The 19,831-nt window shown below is 48.6% G+C and overlaps 1 protein-coding gene and 1 pseudogene across 1 annotated transcript in view; both read right to left on the reverse strand.

Moving 5' to 3' along the window:
• Nucleotides 1-19,831, reverse strand: part of SLCO2A1 (solute carrier organic anion transporter family member 2A1) — an 83,602-nt gene that overhangs the window by 54,688 nt on the left and 9,083 nt on the right. The window lies entirely within an intron of this gene.
• Nucleotides 16,709-18,541, reverse strand: LOC122675694 (annotated as a pseudogene).

Consider the following 19,831-nt stretch of genomic DNA (forward strand, 5'->3'; position numbering starts at 1 on the left):
GATTAAGCCCTTCCCTTCCTGCTCTCAAGGAAGAGGAAATGAGTTTTTCAGAGAGAAAGTGGGGTGTGGAGGCATGTATCGGAAGAGCTCAGGACCCTGGGAAGCTGGCCAGGAAGGAGGGACCCCTCTGCTCAAGAAGGCTGGTTCATGGCCACAGGGAAGCACTTAGGCGCACTTTTCCTCACATCACCTTGTTTGTGTGATGATTAGTTTCTGTCTGCTTGTTTGTTGGTCTGTATCTTCTGCATCTGGCTGAGTATCTGGCACATAATAGATGTTTAATAAATACCTGCTGCATACAGTGAATCCGCATACCCCTGAGAGGCAAATACGATTCTGTTGGTTTATGGACGAGGGAACTGAGTTTCAGGCAAGCTTCCAAAATTCTCTTATCATACAGTTGGTAAATGGTAGCAAACGAGGTACGCCAAGTGACACCATCATTCTGCTCTACCCAGCACCCTGATCGCATGAGAGTTTGGGCAAAGAAGGTACCACTGAAGTTGTCTTCACCAAGATAGCTGGTCACCTAACTGCCAAATCCAGCAGTCTCTCCAATGACAGCTTTACCTAAGTCCTGCAGCCTCTGACACTCTTGTTTCCCTCACCATCTCTGATGCCATTGTTTCCCAAGCTCGTGCAGTCTCAGTGTTCCTCCTTGGAAATTCCTGTGGGAGCTCTTTCTGTTCCATCCTCAGCCCCCTTGTCTGTCTCTCTGCACACACACCCCATGGGCATCCTGCTCGTCCATCACAGAGATCACCCTCGTGGCAGGCCACAGCCTCCAGTCCATCCTAGACTGCAGACCTCCCACCTCGACCCCCTACTTCCCACACAATTCAACTTTACTCCCAACAGCCAGTATCTGAAATTCATACCTCAAACGACCATGTTAGCCTACACCGCCTCCTTCGGGTTCCAGTTCTCTCCCTGGTGCTTTCACCTCCAAACCAAGGCTCTAAGTCATGCTGTGTCCCTGCCTCCCCTGCTGCCTTCCATCCAGAGGCTGGCAGGCCCAGCTGGCCACTACTGGTCAGGTGGGTCTATCCTTTCCTGAAGCCCATTCCTTCCTCCTTCCAATCTACTCTCTAGCCAGCAGCCAGAGTGATCTTTGAAGAATGCATAACATTCACCACAAAAAGGCACAAGTCAAAAGGGTACAGCCTGATAAAGTGCCAGAGGGACAGCACGCAGACCAAGAAACAGAACACTTCTAGCTTCCCAGACAGCCTCGGGCGCCCTATCAGTCACCTCCCCTCCAGGGTAGTGACCTCCTGTCCTCTAGCAGCTCATGTAGTTTGCTGGTTTTGTACTTTACACAAATATAATCACATGGCTTGTCAGCGTGATCTTCTGAAGATGGAGATCAGAGCCTCTCATGACCCATGAAAAATCCCTCCAGTGGAATTCCACCAGCTCAGATCAAGATCAAGCAGAGCACCCCAGCCTGCAGGGCCTCCCTGTTCCAGCTCCCGTCCACCTCTGGCTTCGCCGAGCTTCCCATCACCATGGCCTCTCCTTGGGCACTACCCTAGCTACGGTCTGGGGTAACAGGCAGTAAAATCTGTAGCTGGGTGGAAAACTCATCGCCTGTGTGGGATGACGTGTTACCTTAGAGCTTCTGGGGGTGGGGCCCATTCTGTCTACCAGGGTCTGGGGCGGGGAGCTCTTCATTCCCACCCCCTCCCTTGTTTAGCTTCTACTGACATATCTATATGATGGTGAAGAATGTCCCTCCTGTTACACATTCTCCATTCTTCCTTCATGGCCCTGAGCCCAGATTGCAATTACAACTACCTTGAGTGTTTGGGGCCCTACAGCAATCCTGGCATCCAGCACAGAGACGTCGCCAGCCAGAGGCGGAGGAGGGAAATGACCGCAAAGCAGGCTGGCTACGACTTTATGAGGAAGAGGTGATCTGCTCGGCAAATATCTGACGATAAACAAATCAACGGGAAAGGATGAACCTCAAGGAATGCAACCACTGGTTACATCAGCACCTGTAAGCCAGAAGTAGGAAGATGTCAAATTATTAAAGCAGATCGTGAATTCCTTGAAGACATAAGGGTTTTTTCTTTTTTCCTTCTATTGTGCCCATTTGTCTCCCAAGGAGATAAATCAATTACTTCGCAAATCCTTGTTAATTCTTTCACTGTCAGCAGGGTGACACCCAGGGCCAGCTGCATTTCAGAGCTCCCAAACATCTCCATTTAGAAAAATGAAATCCTGGACTCATATTCACCTCTTGGCCCTGCCAGGCTTTTTAACAGAAAGACTGGAGTCATACTGAGTAGTGAAGGGGGGCAAGTCTGCCCCATGAAGGGGGGAGGCTGCCCCATGCGGGGTTTGAGGTTCTATAGGGAACGGTTGGTGCCCCAGCAGGACGAGGAAGGAACCCTCGCCCAGGGAAGCCCTGCCTGGAAGCCTGTGCTCACCCTCTCAGAGGCCTCTCAGAGTTCCTGATAAACCATAGCATGCCCAGCCCAATCAAAGTCACTGGAAATCTGAGAACCAAGCTTGAAGAAGCTGTAACAGAGTCAAAGACTGCAGACATGCCTTAGACAAGGGTGGGCCGGCTGCCGACAAGGCCAGGCCAGGGCAAGGGCGTGCATGGACGCCAGGACCCAGGCAGGGCCTGCTCACTGTCACTGTCCACCTCACTGGCCGACTGATGGCAGAGCGCCTCCTCAGGCTGCAGTGTTCCAGAGCCACGCTCAAGCAGCAGAAAGGCATGCTCCCCTGCGACAGGCCGCCCTTGGCAGCAACACTCTCCGGCAGAGCAGCATCTTCACGCCCCGTCCTGCTCACTCCAGCATTCCCCTGCCCATTTCCAACCACAGTGATCCTTACACATGCCCACTTCCTTCCAAGACCCCATCAATCTGAAAGTGACAGCAGCTCCCTGAAAACTCCAGCCCGCCCCTGCCAGTGGGACAAGATGTTCAGGGCAGATGCCCCAACACAGCACAATTGCCACACTTTGTGGCGTGACTTCCTTCTGCTTTCCTGGCTGCTAATGGAGGCATGGCCGGAGGAAAAGGCTTTGTCAGACGCATCAGGAGGATGAGGTGTCCTTTGTAAGTGCTGAGCACAAATCCAGATCCCACCCTTGACCTCCTGGAGATCCCCAGAGGGACGTGGAAGCTGGTGGTCTCCATTCCCTACCGATTGATGACAGTCAAAAATCAAGGATATGAACCCAAAGGAACCACGCTACCTGCAGATAACTCTGGCAGGGACCCAAGAATATCTGTCACCATCGTGCCCCGTGGGCCTCCACTTCCCCTCCCCACAAACCCCTCTCCCCGCCAGTCCCCCAGGTGGTCCCCCGGCATCTTTGTTATGATCCTCATGACTGATCTTACCTCTGTCTCCATCCCCTTCCTCTGCTAAGGACACTTTCTATGACCTGTGCTGTCCCCAGCCTCTTTGCTAGATGTTACAGGCTAAATTGTGTCCCCAAAGAGGTATGTCAAAGGTTAACCCCTGGGGCTTGTGAATGTGACATTATTGGAAAGAGGGTCTTTGCAAATATAATCAAGTTATGGTGAGGTCATCCTGGAATAGGGTGAGCCTTAATCCAATGTTTGGCACCCTTACAAGAGCAAATTTGGATCCAGAGACACAGGACACTGGAGGCAGAAGAATGGAGTGATGTGGCTACAAGCCAAGGATTTCTGGCAATCACTAGAAGCATGCCTGCAACTCCCTTGGTCCTCTTCATTCTGTTCGATGACAGAATCCTGTCCCTCTGGCCCAGATGTCCTGAGCTGACCCTACTAGAAACCATCTTCACCTCTCCTGGGCCCACTACATTTCCTCCTCCAGCTTCAGAGAGTCTGCACTCACCCACTCTTCAGGTGACTGAGAAAATAGGTTGCTTTATTTCTTAGCTGTCCATGTCCCTCCCAATTCACCCAGCTGTTTTCTTAATTCTTCTATTGCTCATGGTTGTCCTTTTGGACAAACACCGTGACAGCCAAGGCCTTCTATGCCTCTCCCGTCTCCTGCTTCTCCCCATCCCACCCTTGATTTGATTGCTTCTGGGCTCCACTCCCCTAGCCTGCGTGCCTCCTCCTTATCTCCAGGCTCTCCTACATTCTGTCCATTCCTGAAGGGACCTGACTCACGTTCCATGAGAAATTTCCCTAACCCTGTGGACCTCTTCTCTGTGGGAGCCAAGTCGTTACAGGAAGCCCGTGTGGAATGGAGGGGACTTCCTTGTCTCCACAAAGTGAAACTGCCTCCCTTCCTGCCTTTCGAAGCTGTCCTGTAGGGTGCCCTGCTGTCTTAGCTGAGAGCAAATTCTCACAAGTAGCAGGGTCAGTCTTCAGGCATTTCTCCACAGGCCAGAAACGACTACCCACCAATCTGTCTGGACCTTATGAAAGACAGAACTCCAGACTGATTGGCTTTTCTAGGCTTGCTCTAAACCAGAGCCTGCAGCCTGCATACCTTTAAGAGGTCTCCTGGCTCAGCAGCCCCGACGCTCTGAACTTGTATCTACTCTTTGAATGTGGTTCTCTTCATCCGGGTTCTGAGTCCTTGTGCATGCTTCCCTATGCCTAGAACATTCTCCCACCCCTTCCCTTGCCTCCTTGCTGGCCTTACTCCCCTTTTCAAGCTCTGTTTGAACATCGCTTCCCTTATTTAGGCTACTCCCTTGCTGACACATCCCCTTAGGAACCTGTGGACCTCTCTCTCTGACACCATCACAATTGTGATCCCAGGGCCATCATGGTTATACAGTGGATCAGCTCCCAAAGACCTTACTTAGTTCAAAAAACACACAAGTCAAGACTTAACCTTCACGGGATGCTGTGTCTCCTTATGGAGACTGAAATGGTGCCTCCCTCTGGCAAAGGTGCAGACACAGTCTACAATTCCCTTGGTCTATTTGCTTTAACAAAGCTTAGTAAGATCTAGAGGGGGCAGGGGATACAGGGGTACGTTATTGCTAATTTCTCCCAGAAGGAACACTTGAAATAATGTGATAAGCAAATGTTAACTGAATATCATGGGTTAAGCAGGGCTCAGCCCCTCTGGAGCAGTTTGTAAATAAGATGAGGTATGTGTACACACATACACCACCACACACACGACACCTTACATGTTTCCTGAGAAATCTGTAGGCATGTCAAGAAGCAAAAGTTAGTACCAGACATGGAATAACCGACTGGTTTAAAATTGGGAAAGGAGTATGACAAGGCTGTATACTGTCACCCTGCTTATTTAACTTATATGCAGAGTACATCATGCAAAATGCTGGGCTGGATGAATCACAAGCTGGAATCAAGATCACCAGGAGAACTATCAACAAACTGAGATGCGTAGATGATACTACTCTAATGGCAGAAAATGAAGAGGAACTAAAGAGCCTCTTGATGAGGGTGAAAGAAGAGAGTGAAAAAGCTGGCTTGAAATTCAACATTAAAAAAAAAAAAAACTAAGATCATGGCATCTGGTCCCATTACTCCATGGCAAATAGAAGGGGGAAAAGTAGAAGCAGTGACAGATTTTATTTTCTTGGGCTCCAAAATCACTGTGGATGGTGACGGCAGCCATGAAATTAAAAGATGCTTCCTCCTTGGAAGTAAAGCTGCTGATAAAAGTTCATATAGTCAAAGCTATGGTTTTTCCAGTTCAGTTCAGTTCAGTTCAGTTCAGTTGCTCAGTCGTATCCGACTCTTTGCAACCCCATGAATCGCAGCACGCCAGGCCTCCCTGTCCATCACCAACTCCCGGAGTTTACTGAAACTCATGTCCATCGAGTCTGTAGTCATATACAAATGTGAGAGTTGGACCATAAAGAAGGCTGAGCACTGAAGAACTGATGCTTTCAAACTGTGGTGCTGGAGAAGACTCTTGAGAATCCCTTGGACAGCAAGAAGATCAAACCAGTCAATCCTAAAGGAAATCAACCCTGAATATTCATTGGAAGTACTGATGCTGAAGCTCCAATACTTTGGCCACCTGATATGAAGAGCCGACTCATTGGAAAAACCCTTATGCTGGGAAAGACTGAAGGCAGGAGGAGAAGCGGGCAGCAGAGGATGAGACGGTTGGATGGCAACATCGACTCAATGGATATGAGTTTGAGCAAATTCTAGGAGATGGTGCAGGACAGGGAAGCCTGGTGTGCTGCAGCTCATGGAGTCACAAAAAGTCAGACATCACTGAGAAACTGAAAAACAAGAAGCTGTAACAAAAATAGAGGCAGGGAGGCCAATGAAGGATTTGGGGACAAGGCTGAAGAAGCCTCCAGTCAGGCTGTGTCAGTAGACCAGGGGCTGTCAGCAAGGGAGAAGGCCATGACCTGATGACTAAGGAGAGGTGGGAGTGGTGAGCATCTGAAGACCAAGGAAAGGGAAGCAGGGAGCTCCAGAGACAATGCGGAGCAGGGTAAGTGGTGGGAGGCAGAAGTGGGCTGTGGGGCAGGGAAAGACCCAAGTGGACATTAATGGAGCCATCCCTGGTTTCAGGCTAGCTGGCAGGTGCCCCTAGGGAAAGAGAGCCTCACTTCTGATAGCTATTTAACCCCACACCCAGGAAGAAAGAAGATCCCTTCAGGACCATATAGAATCCAGGGATTAATCAGTAAATTAAAATGGTGACTCAGTAGCCACTATTTGGGGTCCTGAAATCAATCCCCTTAGGGCTTTATGTTGACAATCTTTGAGCAAGAAGGCAGCTGTGGGAAGATGTCTTGTCCAATTATCTCTGTTACCTTTTGTTCCACGAGGGCAGAGCCTCATGCCTTGTTAGACTTCACACAGATGCACAACACCATCTATAGATGGAAGGTTTGCCTGCAGTGGAGCCCCAGGGATATCTCCTAACAGAACTTCACTAGCTAAATTTGCAGAAGAATCTGAAGGGAAAATGGATCTTTGATGAGGCTCTCTGGGACATGGGAATTCTGACTTGAAAGATAAAGGATCTGGTGCCTGACAGAGGCGACCTGATTTCCAACAACACAGATGATTTGGTCCGAGTCCAGTCTTGCATCTAATCTTTAAATGGGTAGGAGTCTGCTCGTCTGGGCCCTGCTCCAGGGGTGGGCAGCTTTGTCACTGAAGGCTACATCTGAATGCAGGTGGTCCGCACATCTGCTTGGTCTTCTTTGGTCACCCTTGGCCAGCACAGTGGCCCAGGACATCTCTGCCCCTAAAGGAGCCTCTATTTCAGTTCCTCTCTCTCCACCACTTCAATGTATCTCTGGCCCTTTCTGGACTGAGGGCCGCCCCTTCCATGGCCTCACCTCTTGAACTCCCATGTGCCCCTCCTTGTCCTCCACTTTGCCTGCCTTCCTCCCCACTCCACTCCTCAGATCAGCAAGGAGCAGGGGAAAGGGAGAAACATTTGCAAGGTCTGGAGAGGGCAAGGTAGAAGACACTGGATGGGATCCAGCCTTCAGCTGATAGGAGAGGACCATCAGCCCTGCAGAAAATGCTCAAAACCTTTCTCGGAAAAGTTTCCTCGGGTGCTAGGTTGGACTGAGAGAGGAAAGGAAACTCTTACAGGAAAGGTCAAGGCAGGAGGCCAAGCAAGGCATGCTAGCCTCCTTCCCATCAGAAAGTACATTAGATAAAAGCAATCGCACATCCTTCCCTGGTACCCGCACCCTCAGCCACTTCCTCCCACCTCCCTCCGCCGCCCAGGGCCCCAGGGAGTGCCCAGGGGAGTGGGCCACAGGGACTTCTACTGTTGCCCTGCTGTCCAGAGGGGTCGTCCAGGGTGTCAAGGTCTTTTCTATGACGTGAAATGTCCAGTCTAAACACAGGAAGTGAGGGCAGGAGCGAGAGAAAGGGGGAAAGCAAGCCAATTTCTCAAATTCCCTGTTTACCTAGAGTAAGCTTTAAGCTATAAATACCACTAGTTAGAACACCCCTGATCTTGACCTCCGAGAAAATGTGCCATTTCCAAACCACCTGTGGGAAAAAAGAGTTTAAAATGGAACTCAGCCTCGCACCAAGCTCCCCTGGAGATTCTCCCAATTCCAACATGTGGCCACCATGCTCGTCAAGCCCAAGAAGGCTCTGTCCACCGCACCCTCCCCTCCCCACCCTCCTTTCTCCATGGGGTGCTCTGGGAGGCCTCCACTGGCCTGTCTGGAACGTTCCCCAATGTTCTTCCCATCAATTACGACTCCACATTAGATATTCACACTCCCTGGGAACCATTTCAATTTAATACGGTTACTTCCCATCAGTCACTTTAACGAATACTGTGGGGACAAGACTACCACAGCCGCCTTAGGGACCTCTGCTTATGAATCAGTGCTCTGATGTGTGCTTTGCCTCGGAGCAGAGGTTCTTGAACTTCAGGGCACAGCAGAGTGGCCTAGAGGGTTTGTTAAAGCAGTGTGCCCCACCAGCAGTTTTGGATTCAGTAGATCTGCAATAGGGCACAAGAACTCACATTTCTAACCAGCTCCCATGTGATGCCAATGCCGCTGGTACAGGGACCACACCATCACCTCAGATTCGAGTAGGTCCCCCTGAACTCCAACCCAAATCCTTCTTTCCAGTATCTCCTTCCTGGAGACAAGGCCTGACCTCTGTGTAAACCCATTACAAAGCAATGAGGGTAAAACTGAGAGGTACACGCTTGCTTCCTCTGCCCTCCCCTTGGCCATCTGCCCATCTCGGTATGGGGTCTGTTTGCATACTAAGGCTCTGTCAGCTCTGTCACGGCAGCCAGGAGCACCCCACAGCTAGCTCTGACTGTGCACTTCCATTGGCCTCTCAGCTCCTTGGAACACCCCCGCTGCCTCGCCTGGAGCTCTTGATGGCAAGTGCAAGGGAATGTGGTTTCATCATCCACACCTGGTCTGTTTGGCTGTGCTCTCTTCCAGCAGGTTTCAAGACTCCTGAATGAAATCATCAATAAGCATCTGTAGATGGGGAAATATTAGCTAAGTGAATACTTTACACCTATAAGCCACAGCCTTGGGGGCAGCAGAAGTGAGCTCACCCCCCTTTCCAGTATCATGACCAACTCATGTCTGCAGCCCAGGGGGCTATGACCTCAGCAGCAGGTCAGAGACAAACACTAGTGGGCAGTGTAGGAAGGGTCGTCGAGATGTTGGTGATAGACTGGGGGTCTGCTCTGTGGAGGGGAGGGAAGCACAGAGTAATGACAGGATTTTCACTGTGGGAAGGAGAAGATGCCATGCCCCATTTCAGGCCCCCTTGCAGAAGCTCACCCCTGCGTACCCATTCCTGCCATCAGTGATGTCAGCAAAGCCCCTCTGCAAATCTCTCCTTTTGCAGGCCTATTGCCCAGGGGTGCTCAGCTCTCCTCCTTGCTGCTACATTCTGTTCCATACTTGTCCTGAATGTCACTGTCCTTTGAGCCTGTGACAGCACTTTTGCTGTGTCCATTTGGCTACGCTACAGTCTCCAGTTATTCAATCAAACATTAAACTAGGTGTTGGCTGTGAAGCAAATTTGCAGCTGTAATTAAAATATATAATGAGTTGACTTTCAGGAAGATTATCTTAGATAACCTGGGTGGGCCTGGTTTAAATAATCAGAAGACATTAAAAGCACAGCGGAAAGAGAGAGAGATTGATTCCCCTCAATAAGAGCTTTGGCCCAATGCCTGTGATCATCTTTTCCTGACTGCTTGCCCTGTGAATTCTGGGTTTGCTTATTCAGCCCCCGCAATAGTCTAGGCCAATTCCTTGAAATAAATCTCTTAACTCATATATCAATACATACATATGTGTGTTTGTATCTGCTATTGGCTCTGGTGTGATTAAATCCTGCAGTAGACAAAATAAAGGCCTCCCAACACCTGTGTACTGACACTGTGCTTAGTTGCTCGGTCATGTCTGAATCTGTGCGACCCCATGGACAGTAACACACCAGGCTCCTCTGTTCACGGGATTCCCGAGGCAAGAATACTGGAGTGGGTAGCCATTCCTTTCTGCAGGGGGGAAATTGTAACTGCAGGTCAGAGAAATCATGATGCTGAAGAAAGAGCCCAGAAGTGAGCTACTTCCCTTTTCTTGAGCCTGGGTAGGAGACAGAAGTAAGGGACCCAAGTCAAATCAGCCTGTTGGTCACTCAGTTGTGTCTGACTCTGCGGCCCCCCAAGTTCTTCTGTCCATGGAATTATCCAGGCGAGAATACTGGTATGGGTAGCCATTCCCTTCTCCGGGGGATCTTCCCAACCAAGGGGTCGAGCTAGGGTCTCCTGCATTGCAGGCAGACTCTTTACCACTGAGCCACCATGGAAGCTGATGCAGGGAAGCTATACATGATATGTACAGGGATACTTTCTTTTTGTAAATTTCTGTTAGAAGTTACTATGCTTTCTTTATTTTGAGGTACTATATGTCTTATTAATTCTGGAAATTTTTTGTCATTTTTTAAAATACTGTCTATTTTACCAATTCATTCTGTTCTTTTCTTTGGGCCTCATTTCAGACTTTATTTTTCCTGTTTCCATATCTCTTAAACTGCCTTTTATAGTTTTCACTTCTTTTTTTCTTTTAACTCATGAAACTATACTTTATTCAGATCTCATTGGGTTTTTCTATGTCCTTTCTCTGTCCCAGAATCCCAGCCAGGACACCATACCACATTTGGCTGTCTGGTCTCCTGTAACAAGACATTCAGACATTCCTAGTTTGGAGGCGTTATTGATCAGATATTTTGTAAAATGCTCTTCAGATTGGGTTTGTTGATGATTTTCTCAAGGTCAGACTGGGGTTATATTGTTCAGGGAGGAAGACCACTAACTGCTCCTCTCACCCTATTAGTTACAGGGTACATATTTTCAAGATAACTTATCACTGGTGATGCTAAACTTGGTCACTTGGCCAAGGCTGTGCTTGCCAGGTTTCTCCTCTGAAAGTGTCAGTTTCCACTTCTTTATTCCTCTATGCTGCACTTAGGTGACTTTTCAACCCTATCTTCCACTTAATATCATTTAGTGCAGATGTCATTAAGTTAAGGACTTCAAATTAGGAACTTATCTAATCTATTAATTAATCAGTCATTGTATCTAATCTACTACCTAACCATTTTTACTTTCTATAGCTATAGAATTTCTTTGTGTTTCTCAAATCTGCTTGTTCCTTTTTCATAGTGTTTGCTCTTCCCTGGTGTTTTCTATTTCTTCTTACACTTCTTTAAATATGTCAGTATATATTTACATGTATTTATTGGCTCCACTGGGTCTTCGCTGCTGCACGTGGGCTTTCTCTGGTTGCAAGGAGTGGGGCTCCTTCTAGGCGCAGTGTATGGGCCTCTCTTTGTGGTGGCTTTTCTTGTGGAGTGTGGGCTCTAGGGCACGTGGGCCTCAGTAATCGCCGCACACTGCTCAGTAGTCATGGCTCCCAGGCTCTTAGAGCTCAGGCCCAGCTGTGGTGTTGCACAGACTGAGTTGCCCCTCAGCATGTGGAATCTTCTCAGACCGGGGATCAAACCAGTGTCCCCTGCATCGCCTGGTGGATTCTTAACCACAGGACCACCAGGGAAGTCCTCAATATAATGTTATAGTCTCCTTCAAAGTGTACCATTATCTCAAAATCTTGAGGTGCTAGCCTTCCCCAACGACATATGATATATGTGCTGTCTGTGGCTTAGGGTGGGTCATTTCCTGTGTGACTGTTTAGTGTAAGCTCCTCTTCCCATGAGCACAGTCTTCTCTTGGGATACTTTTGGTCTGGATTGCAGAAGTATCCCTCCAGAGTGGTTTTCCTCTGTGTCTACCAGATAGCAAAGAGTTAGCACCAGTTCAGAACCAATTTCTTATGCTAATTTATTTGATTAGAGATCCCCATACTATGTGGATAGTATACATTCTGCTTCCAAGTTCACGTGGCTCAGACTTGGGGTTTTGATTTCTCAGAATTATTTCACCTAGAGGTCCAGTTAGAGTTATGCGTCTTACCTCTAACCAGGTGGTGGGCAGAGTTTTTCTGGTTCCTTTCTCACCAAGGACCCAACTTCATGCATGAGTCTGTGTGCCAACACCCCATGTCATATTTGGTGCCTGTGAGATTACTAATACCCAATCTCCATCAGGAGTTTCTTGAGAGTTTCTTTACACAGTTTCCCCTCAATCCCCGCTACAGAGTCAGCAGATATACTGTTCATCACTTCCTGCCCCTGAAGATTTCACTTCCTTTCTTCCAAGTTCGGCACTGTATTCAAATATTTGATGGTATTCTATTTTATCCAGAAACTCTAAGTATTTGTAATAGGAGGGTCCCATGTTATGTAAACCTGTCATATTGATGAAAACCACAATTCACTATAGTTCTCTCATCTTACTGCAACTAACAAGAGCCTTTGGAAGACAGGCCCCTCTGATTCATGGTCGTGTTCCCCATGCAGAGGTTAAATAGCAGAAGCATGAAGGTGGCATGTTAGAGTTCAGAGTACATGACCCCTGAAGTATTGAGCAGAATCTAGCTCTGTTTCTACCTCCTCCTTCTCACAAAACCCAATTCTTTCCCCTCTTATTTGACACATAACTTTGCATCTATTTGTGCATCTGCCCACTGTTTGTGTCTCTCAGGAGGGCTTGGACCACTCTGTTTTATTCATCATTGTACCTCCAATGGTTGAGACTAGGTGATTAATAATCACATATTGCATGAAGCAGAGACATTACTTTGCTGAAAAAGGTCCATATAGTCAAAGCTATGGTTTTTCCAGTAGTCATGTATGGATGTGAGAGTTGGATCATAAAGAAGGTTGAGTGCCAAAGAACTGATGCTTTCAAACTGTGGTGCTGGAGAAGACTCTTGAGAGTCCCTTGGACAGCAAGGAGATCAAACCAGTCAATTCTTAAGGAGATCAACCCTGAATATTCACTGGAAGGACTGATGCTGAAGCTGAAGCTCCAATACTTTGGCCACCTGGTGTGAAGAGCTGATTCATTGGAAAAGCCCCTGATGCTGGGACAGATTGAGGGCAGGAGGAGAAGGGGGAGACAGAGGATGTTATGGTTGAATGGCATCACTGACTCAATGGACATGAGTTTAAGTAAACTCTGGTAGATAGTGAAGGGCAAGGAAGCCTGGCATGCTGCAGTCCATAGGGTCTCAAAGAGTCAGACATGACTGAATAATTGAACAACAATGAATAAATGAATGAATGACTGCATTTCAGGCAGCCGTCCTAACACCATTCCTGGCCTCAGAGTTCTGAAACCCCTGCTGTTTATGACATTAGTTGAGTGCCAACTTGCAAGCAGTGGTCACCAAATGACTCACGGCTAACCAAAATGATTGCGTGAAAGCCCACCCAGGGATGTCGCCACATTCTCCCAGGTATAAAACTCCAGACTCAGCACTGGATCCCAGGCACCCCTGAGCAGATGCTGTCCCACCCTCTGTCCTCACCACTCAGGCCCACTCTTCCTAAATGGCACAGAGCCCATCAGGTACATTCACTTCCCTAAAATGTTTGGCTAACCTTTAGGACTGGATTCCCAAGCTCTAAGCCAGCCTTTGGGAGTGGGCACCAGAACAGCAGAGAGGCCTCCTGGACAGAGACACTGCTCAATCTTCCCAGAAAAGAAAATGTTCCATAGGTTTGCCTCTCTTTAAGAACTAAGGTATTATTATCTTACTTCACCTTCATCACCGAGGAGCCATAAAACTAAAAAAAAAAAAAAAAAAATGCAGTGGACTGCATGCACCAGGACTTCCCTGGTGGTCTAGTGGTTAAGAATCTGTCTGCCAATGAAGGGGACACAGGTTCAATCCCTGGTCTGGGTAGATTCCACATGCCATGGGGCAACTAAGCCCATGTGCCACAACTATTGAGCCTGAAAGCCACAACTACTGAAGCCTGCGAGCCTAGAGCCTGTGCTCTGCAACAAGAGAAGTCATGACAATGAGAAGCCCTAGCACTGAAACTAGAGAAAGCCTGCATGCAACAACAAAGACCCAGTGCAGCCAAAAAAAAAAAAAATGCAGTGGGAGCAGTGACTGGCATAGGAATGGTCCTTGCAAACAATCCCATCCCCTGGCTGCCCTCCTGGCCGCATCCTTGGTCCACCCTCAGGGACCTGAAGATCTGCCTCCTCCTACCTCACATCTCATTTCACAGGCCACAGTGACAGACCTCGCTGTACCAGGCAAAGGTGGGTGTGGGGGGTAGCATCACAAACTTCAGGGCTTTTAATTGGTAGCTTCTTCTAATTATAAATGCGGGACACGTTTATTGTAAAAATATGGAAAACACAGAATGTCGCAAAGAAGAAGAACAAAACCATTTATAGGCTTCCCACTCAGAGAACTACCTCTGTTCAGGCATATCCTCTCCAGGTCTTGTGGATCTGGATCATCTCTTCACACGAATGTCCACCCTGCCACCTCTACTTAAGTTTATAGAATGAACTCTTCCCCCAAGTCAAAACTGTTCACAATAAATCTTTAAAACCTGACTTGTAAATATTTCATAGGCGGATGTCCCAAGATTTATTTACTGTCTTGCCAATTGCTAGATACACAAGCCGTTTCCTCACTATAAGTTTCTGAACAGATGAATTACATGATTAAGCATTGTTCAGCGGACTGGGTTTCCATTTATTCATTCAGGAAGGGTTTCTAAGCCACTTGATTGCTGCCCCCACCCCCACGCCAGGTCCTATTGTCAATGCTTACGTGCTGTGGGTGAGGGAAGGTGTAGCAAGAGAGGAAAACTGAGGAACACGGAATTTGGGGGTCACCAGTGTGAAGTTTGGCTTGGGAAAATAAAGCAATAAATATAAGTAAGCAGCCTGCTGTGTTTGTTGGTCTGGAGACTGAAGTAGCAAAGGCCTCGCTTGGCTGGTTGGGGTTTGTGGCGGGACACAAACTGACTCTTAAGACAGGGTCCCTGAACCCCAACTCTGTCACTGTGTGATGCGGCAGTCCCCACAAGCTGCCTGTCAATTTTCTCCACTCTACAACGTGGACAGCATGCACCCCACAGCACAGAGAGCATTTCTGAAAAGACCTGACTTTGTTATGTCACTAAATTTGGCACATACAGGTGCTCCCCAATGCACTGGCATTCACAACTACATATTCATATGCCCCATGTTTTATCACACAGATGCATCCTAATAAAATGCATTGGACTTTGTGGTGATAGCTCAGAAAGTCATAATTGCTGCTAAAAATGTGCTGGTGCCGAGGGTGGGAATTCTAAACACTTGTGACTTTAAGGTAAACCAAAACAGGCTTGACTAACACGTGTCCCCACTCCTTGTGAACCATATACACCTGTTTGTGTATTAAACTTACAGGTCGACTCATTGGACCCAAGCTTTCCCGGGACAGGGAGGCTAGAGCAGAAGCGAGCCCAGCAGGACAGCGTCCTAGCAGCAGCAGCAGTCTGAAAGTGAAGAGGTGGCCATGGCCCCAAGGCTCGCTTGTCCAAGTCAGTGACAAGGTCCAGGGCTGCAGATGGCCCACTAGCAAGACCAGTTCTACATCACTTTGGCTTGGTCATGGGTGGGTGGGATGTGGGGGGTGCAGTCTGGGGTACAGGCAGGGATCCACAGGAATGTTCCCACTGGCATTAGGGCAGATGCCCTCCATAAGGGTCTCTGTCTCACTCTCTGGTGATAAAGTCAGGGAGTGTGGTCCCAGCGAGCCCCTTGTCTACTTGCTCCAGAGAGATGTTGCCCAGCTGGAGCCTGGAGGATGGACCCAATGACCTGTCCAGGGCTCTTCCATGCTTGGCAAGGATTCTCCATAAGAGCTCCCAAGTCAGGGAGAAGTGAGAGAAGATGGTGGAGAGAAGGCAGCGTGTGAGTAGGCCTTGGGTTCCTGAGGGCATAACAAACTGGCAGGGACTGATGGGGTGAGGGTGCCCATCATAGGAAGGTTTTTGCTGGTTCCAGGAAACCCCAGGCCCACCAGCCTCCACAGGGCCTGAGACCCCCTTGTGAGTGATGACCAGATCCAGTGAGGTTCTGATCACAGCTCTGAGATCCAGGACAACAACAGTTGGGGGCCACATCTGCCCCTCAGCAAGGCCCACCTTCAGGGCCAAACAGGCTTTTAAAGAGGGTAGCCCAGGCCCCTGGGGCTTTCTGGTTCAACCCAGTTAGAGGGACCTGTGGGAGAAGGAAGACTGCCCTTCTATCAGACACAGTGAGGAAAGTGACCAGGAAGAGGGGTTCTGCTGGATCGGCTCCAGGGGATAGACACAGAAGGGCAGACGTGACCCCACATAGGAGAGACCTGTCTACTGCCTGTGGGGCCACAGCTGTTAGGCCTGCCTTGTGACGTGGTGAGATCCCCATCACTGGGGCTGTGTGAGGACATTGTCAAGAAGATTCCAGCCTCTTTGAACATATGAGCTTTCTCATCACTTTCAATTCTGAAATTCAGTAATTCTGAAAAGTGCAAAGGGCACTGTGTTTCTTTTATATGATGCTTTTGAACTGTGGTGTTGGAGAAGACTCTTGAGAGTTCCTTAGACTGCAAGGAGATCCAACCAGTCCATCCTAGAGGAGATCAATCCTGGGTGTTCATTGGAGGACTGATGCTGAAGCTGAAGCTCCAATACTTTGGCCACCTCATGTGAAGAGTTGACTCATTGGAAAAGACCCTGATGCTGGGAGGGATTGGGGGCAGGAGGAGAAGGGGACGACAGAGGATGAGGCAGCTGGATGGCATCACCAACTTGATGGACATGAGTTTGAGTAAACTCCGGGAGTTGGTGATGGATAGGGAGGCCTGGCGTGCTGTGATTCATGGGGTAGCAAAGAGTCGGACACGACTGAGGGGCCGAATTGAACTGAACTGATATGTTTATAACATTTTAACATTTAATAGAAACTATATATAATATTTTATTGCATCTTACATAAGATAGCCACTACAGAAACTTACATAGTCTAGAAGCAAGATGGATGGTTAAGAAGGGCCAAGTCCTGTGGGCTATTTTCTCAGAGGCTATAGGTCAGAGATCACTGAGGAGAGGAGCTTCAGATTACTCAGTTAGGGAAGAGGTGAGGAAAGGCTAAAATATAGGGTGCAGACAGAGATAACGAGCCACTGGGATCATCGCTATCCCAAGACTTGGGAAACAGCATTACAAAAATCCCTCTCCCCTTAGGCACAGCCCCAATTTCAGCAGCTATGATAGGAATCACCTACTGTCTTACTTGCCTGGAGTGGGAAAACATCACAAGTGAAAGACATTATTGGTCCCTGCCCCCAACATTTGGTTAGACTATATAGCATTCAATAATCCAGAAGAGAAACAAGGTGGCCTAGGTTATCCTTTAGTGAGAGACGGTCAGAAATACTTCCTTAGAGAATGGGGAATACAAATCCCCCAAAGTCAGCTGGTTTCCAAATCACACGGTCAACTGACACGGGTGGGTTCTGGCTTCCCATGTGCAGTAGCCACTCCACTCTGAGGCAGTGGTTGCAGAGGCTTTCTCAGAATCTGGAGATCCCTGTGATCAGCACCCATCTCCAGCCATCTGCACGTGGCCCAAAACGTCCGCTGGGCCTTCAGCAATTTCTTTGACCAGATGATCTTCAAGGGTTAGTGAAGGGTCAAAAAGCAAGGGTGAAAGAGGGCACTGCATACCATCACCCACAGCTCGGGCTCATACATCTGAGGCAACTTGAAATGCAATGGGCAGCAGAAAGGAGCCTCAGAACGGCTGACAGGAACTGGTTTCTTGCAGGGTACCAGCTCATGCCCCTGGCAGCATTAAAGAGAACCTGATATGTCGTCCTGACAAACATGAGTAAGGCAGTGTCTGGTCATTGGAATCCACAAAGGCCAAGCACCCCTGAGTGGAACAAGTGGTATGGGCCTCTTAGGCAGTAGCATGTGTGGCCAGCTTTCTGCGCTCCTTCAGCTTGCCTGTGTCATAAGGCTTTCATTCCAGAGCGCCGACCATACCACTGAAGACATTTTAGATGCTTTAACTTCTCTCCTTCTTTGGCCAGAACTCTCTCCGGAGAGACTACTACCTAGAGCTTCTTGTTCCGCTTTGTAATTGTGTAAGTAACATTGCTTCTTCTCTTTGAGCAGATGCTGAAGTCGTTTAAACTGGTCAGTGCACAAAAATTGCAAATGAATAAGCTTCTCACGCATAATCAAGGCCACTTCTTCAGCTATGTAGACGCCAGCACGTCCGAAATTTGGCTGGCTTCACTGCAGCTACATTTTGGAGTCTAAGACCCAGCTCTGTCCCAGCATGTGAGCTCAGCTGGCACAAGAATGTTTCACCCACCAGCCCTGGACTGGTCTTCTTCGCTTGAGCATGGAGTACCAGGGCATGCCCATGGGCATGTTCAGTCCAGAAGGACACCCCATCTTTCTTCTCAGGTTTTGGGGCAGCACTGGGACATCTTTTTCCATTTTTTGCCTCTTGCAAGGCACACTCTTGTCTTCAAGGATATGCTGAGCATAACTCCTGCCCCACTAGATAAGGTTGCGAACATGGGCGATGAATGAATGAATAGCACAGGGGCTCCTGAGACCTGGGCACTGGGGTGATCCTCACTCGATCGGTTAGCAAGATGTGGATCTGCATCCTGGTTATACCAAAACCTTTGCCGCTGCGCCGCTCCACTCCAGCACTGTGTTTCTATAGCTCAGTTTTATCATTACTTGTATGGATTCTACACAGTAAGTTTAAAATGTTGTACAAGTCATAATGAGCAATGAAGGCAAGGCCTGGCTGGAGGACTTCCACATACAAACAAGAGGGAGAAGTGAGCCCTGCCACCCGTCTTCTCCTGGAAGCCTCTAGTTTCTTCCTGCCGTGAGGCTTATTTCCATCCTGGGTACCATCCCTGACCTGCCACAGTCTCCTCTCCCACCCTATAGTCAGGGGCTGCAAGGCCATTCTTGTAAAATGTCACAGCAAGGAAGGCAGTGGGGTGACCAACTTATCCCCATCTGCCCAGAACATCTTAGTTTTGAAACTGAAAGTCTACAGCCTGGGAATCCCCTCAGTCCTACACATATTGAGGCCATGGGTCATGCTGAGAGGCAGGGCACTACAGATTATTGTTTCTTGGAAACATGGGGGGCCTCTGAGAGAGCTGAGGGCAACTAGTGTCATCTGGGGAAGTGCCTCCACAGTAGACATGCAGTACAGGCTTGTGAGTGAGTGATGTTTAGCTCCCCCCACTTCCTTTGAATGCACTGTGAATAAAAGGCAAATCAGGACAATTTCATAAGGGCCTGGACACTGGCAGGAAGGACTTCTAAAACAGTTTAATTCATCCTGCAATCTCTCAGGCAGCCAGTAGGGCAGGACCAGTGTGGCCCTTGCTGCCTGCTGTCTGCCCCCAACCAGGCACCCCCTCTCCCCAAGCCCACAGGGGCCTCACTGCATCCTCTAGCCAGCTCCTCTCCTGGGGTGTCCCACGGGCTCAGCCCAGGAATGGCCTGCACCCACACCCCATACCTGTCCCACCGACATTTCCTAGGTATCATTCCCTCCATGCCCAACAAGCTGGCTGAGTGAGTTAATCACATAAACTAGTTCTAATTTGACGCCTGTGGTATCATTTCCCAAACTCTACCTGGGGTCATACCTGGAAGACCTGAGCCAAACATGATGTGGCTTCCTGGAGCACCAGTGTTACTACTACATTTGGGGGTAGACATAACATATTATTTGGAAGCAAACAGATATATTGTAGAAGAAAAATATAAAATTCCCTTGACTCTAGGACAAAATGTAAACTACTACAGAAACGTAATAACCACTGTTAGTTAAACCACATCTCCAGAGCCCACCTTCATCTCCTTGTCCTCCTCCAATGTGGAGATCTGGTCACTCCTTTAGAATTCAGGGCCAGCCACTAGCTTAATGAAGTCCCCCTGGT

The sequence above is a fragment of the Cervus elaphus genome, chromosome 19, assembly GCF_910594005.1.
Source record: "Cervus elaphus chromosome 19, mCerEla1.1, whole genome shotgun sequence".
Lineage (NCBI taxonomy): Eukaryota > Metazoa > Chordata > Mammalia > Artiodactyla > Cervidae > Cervus > Cervus elaphus.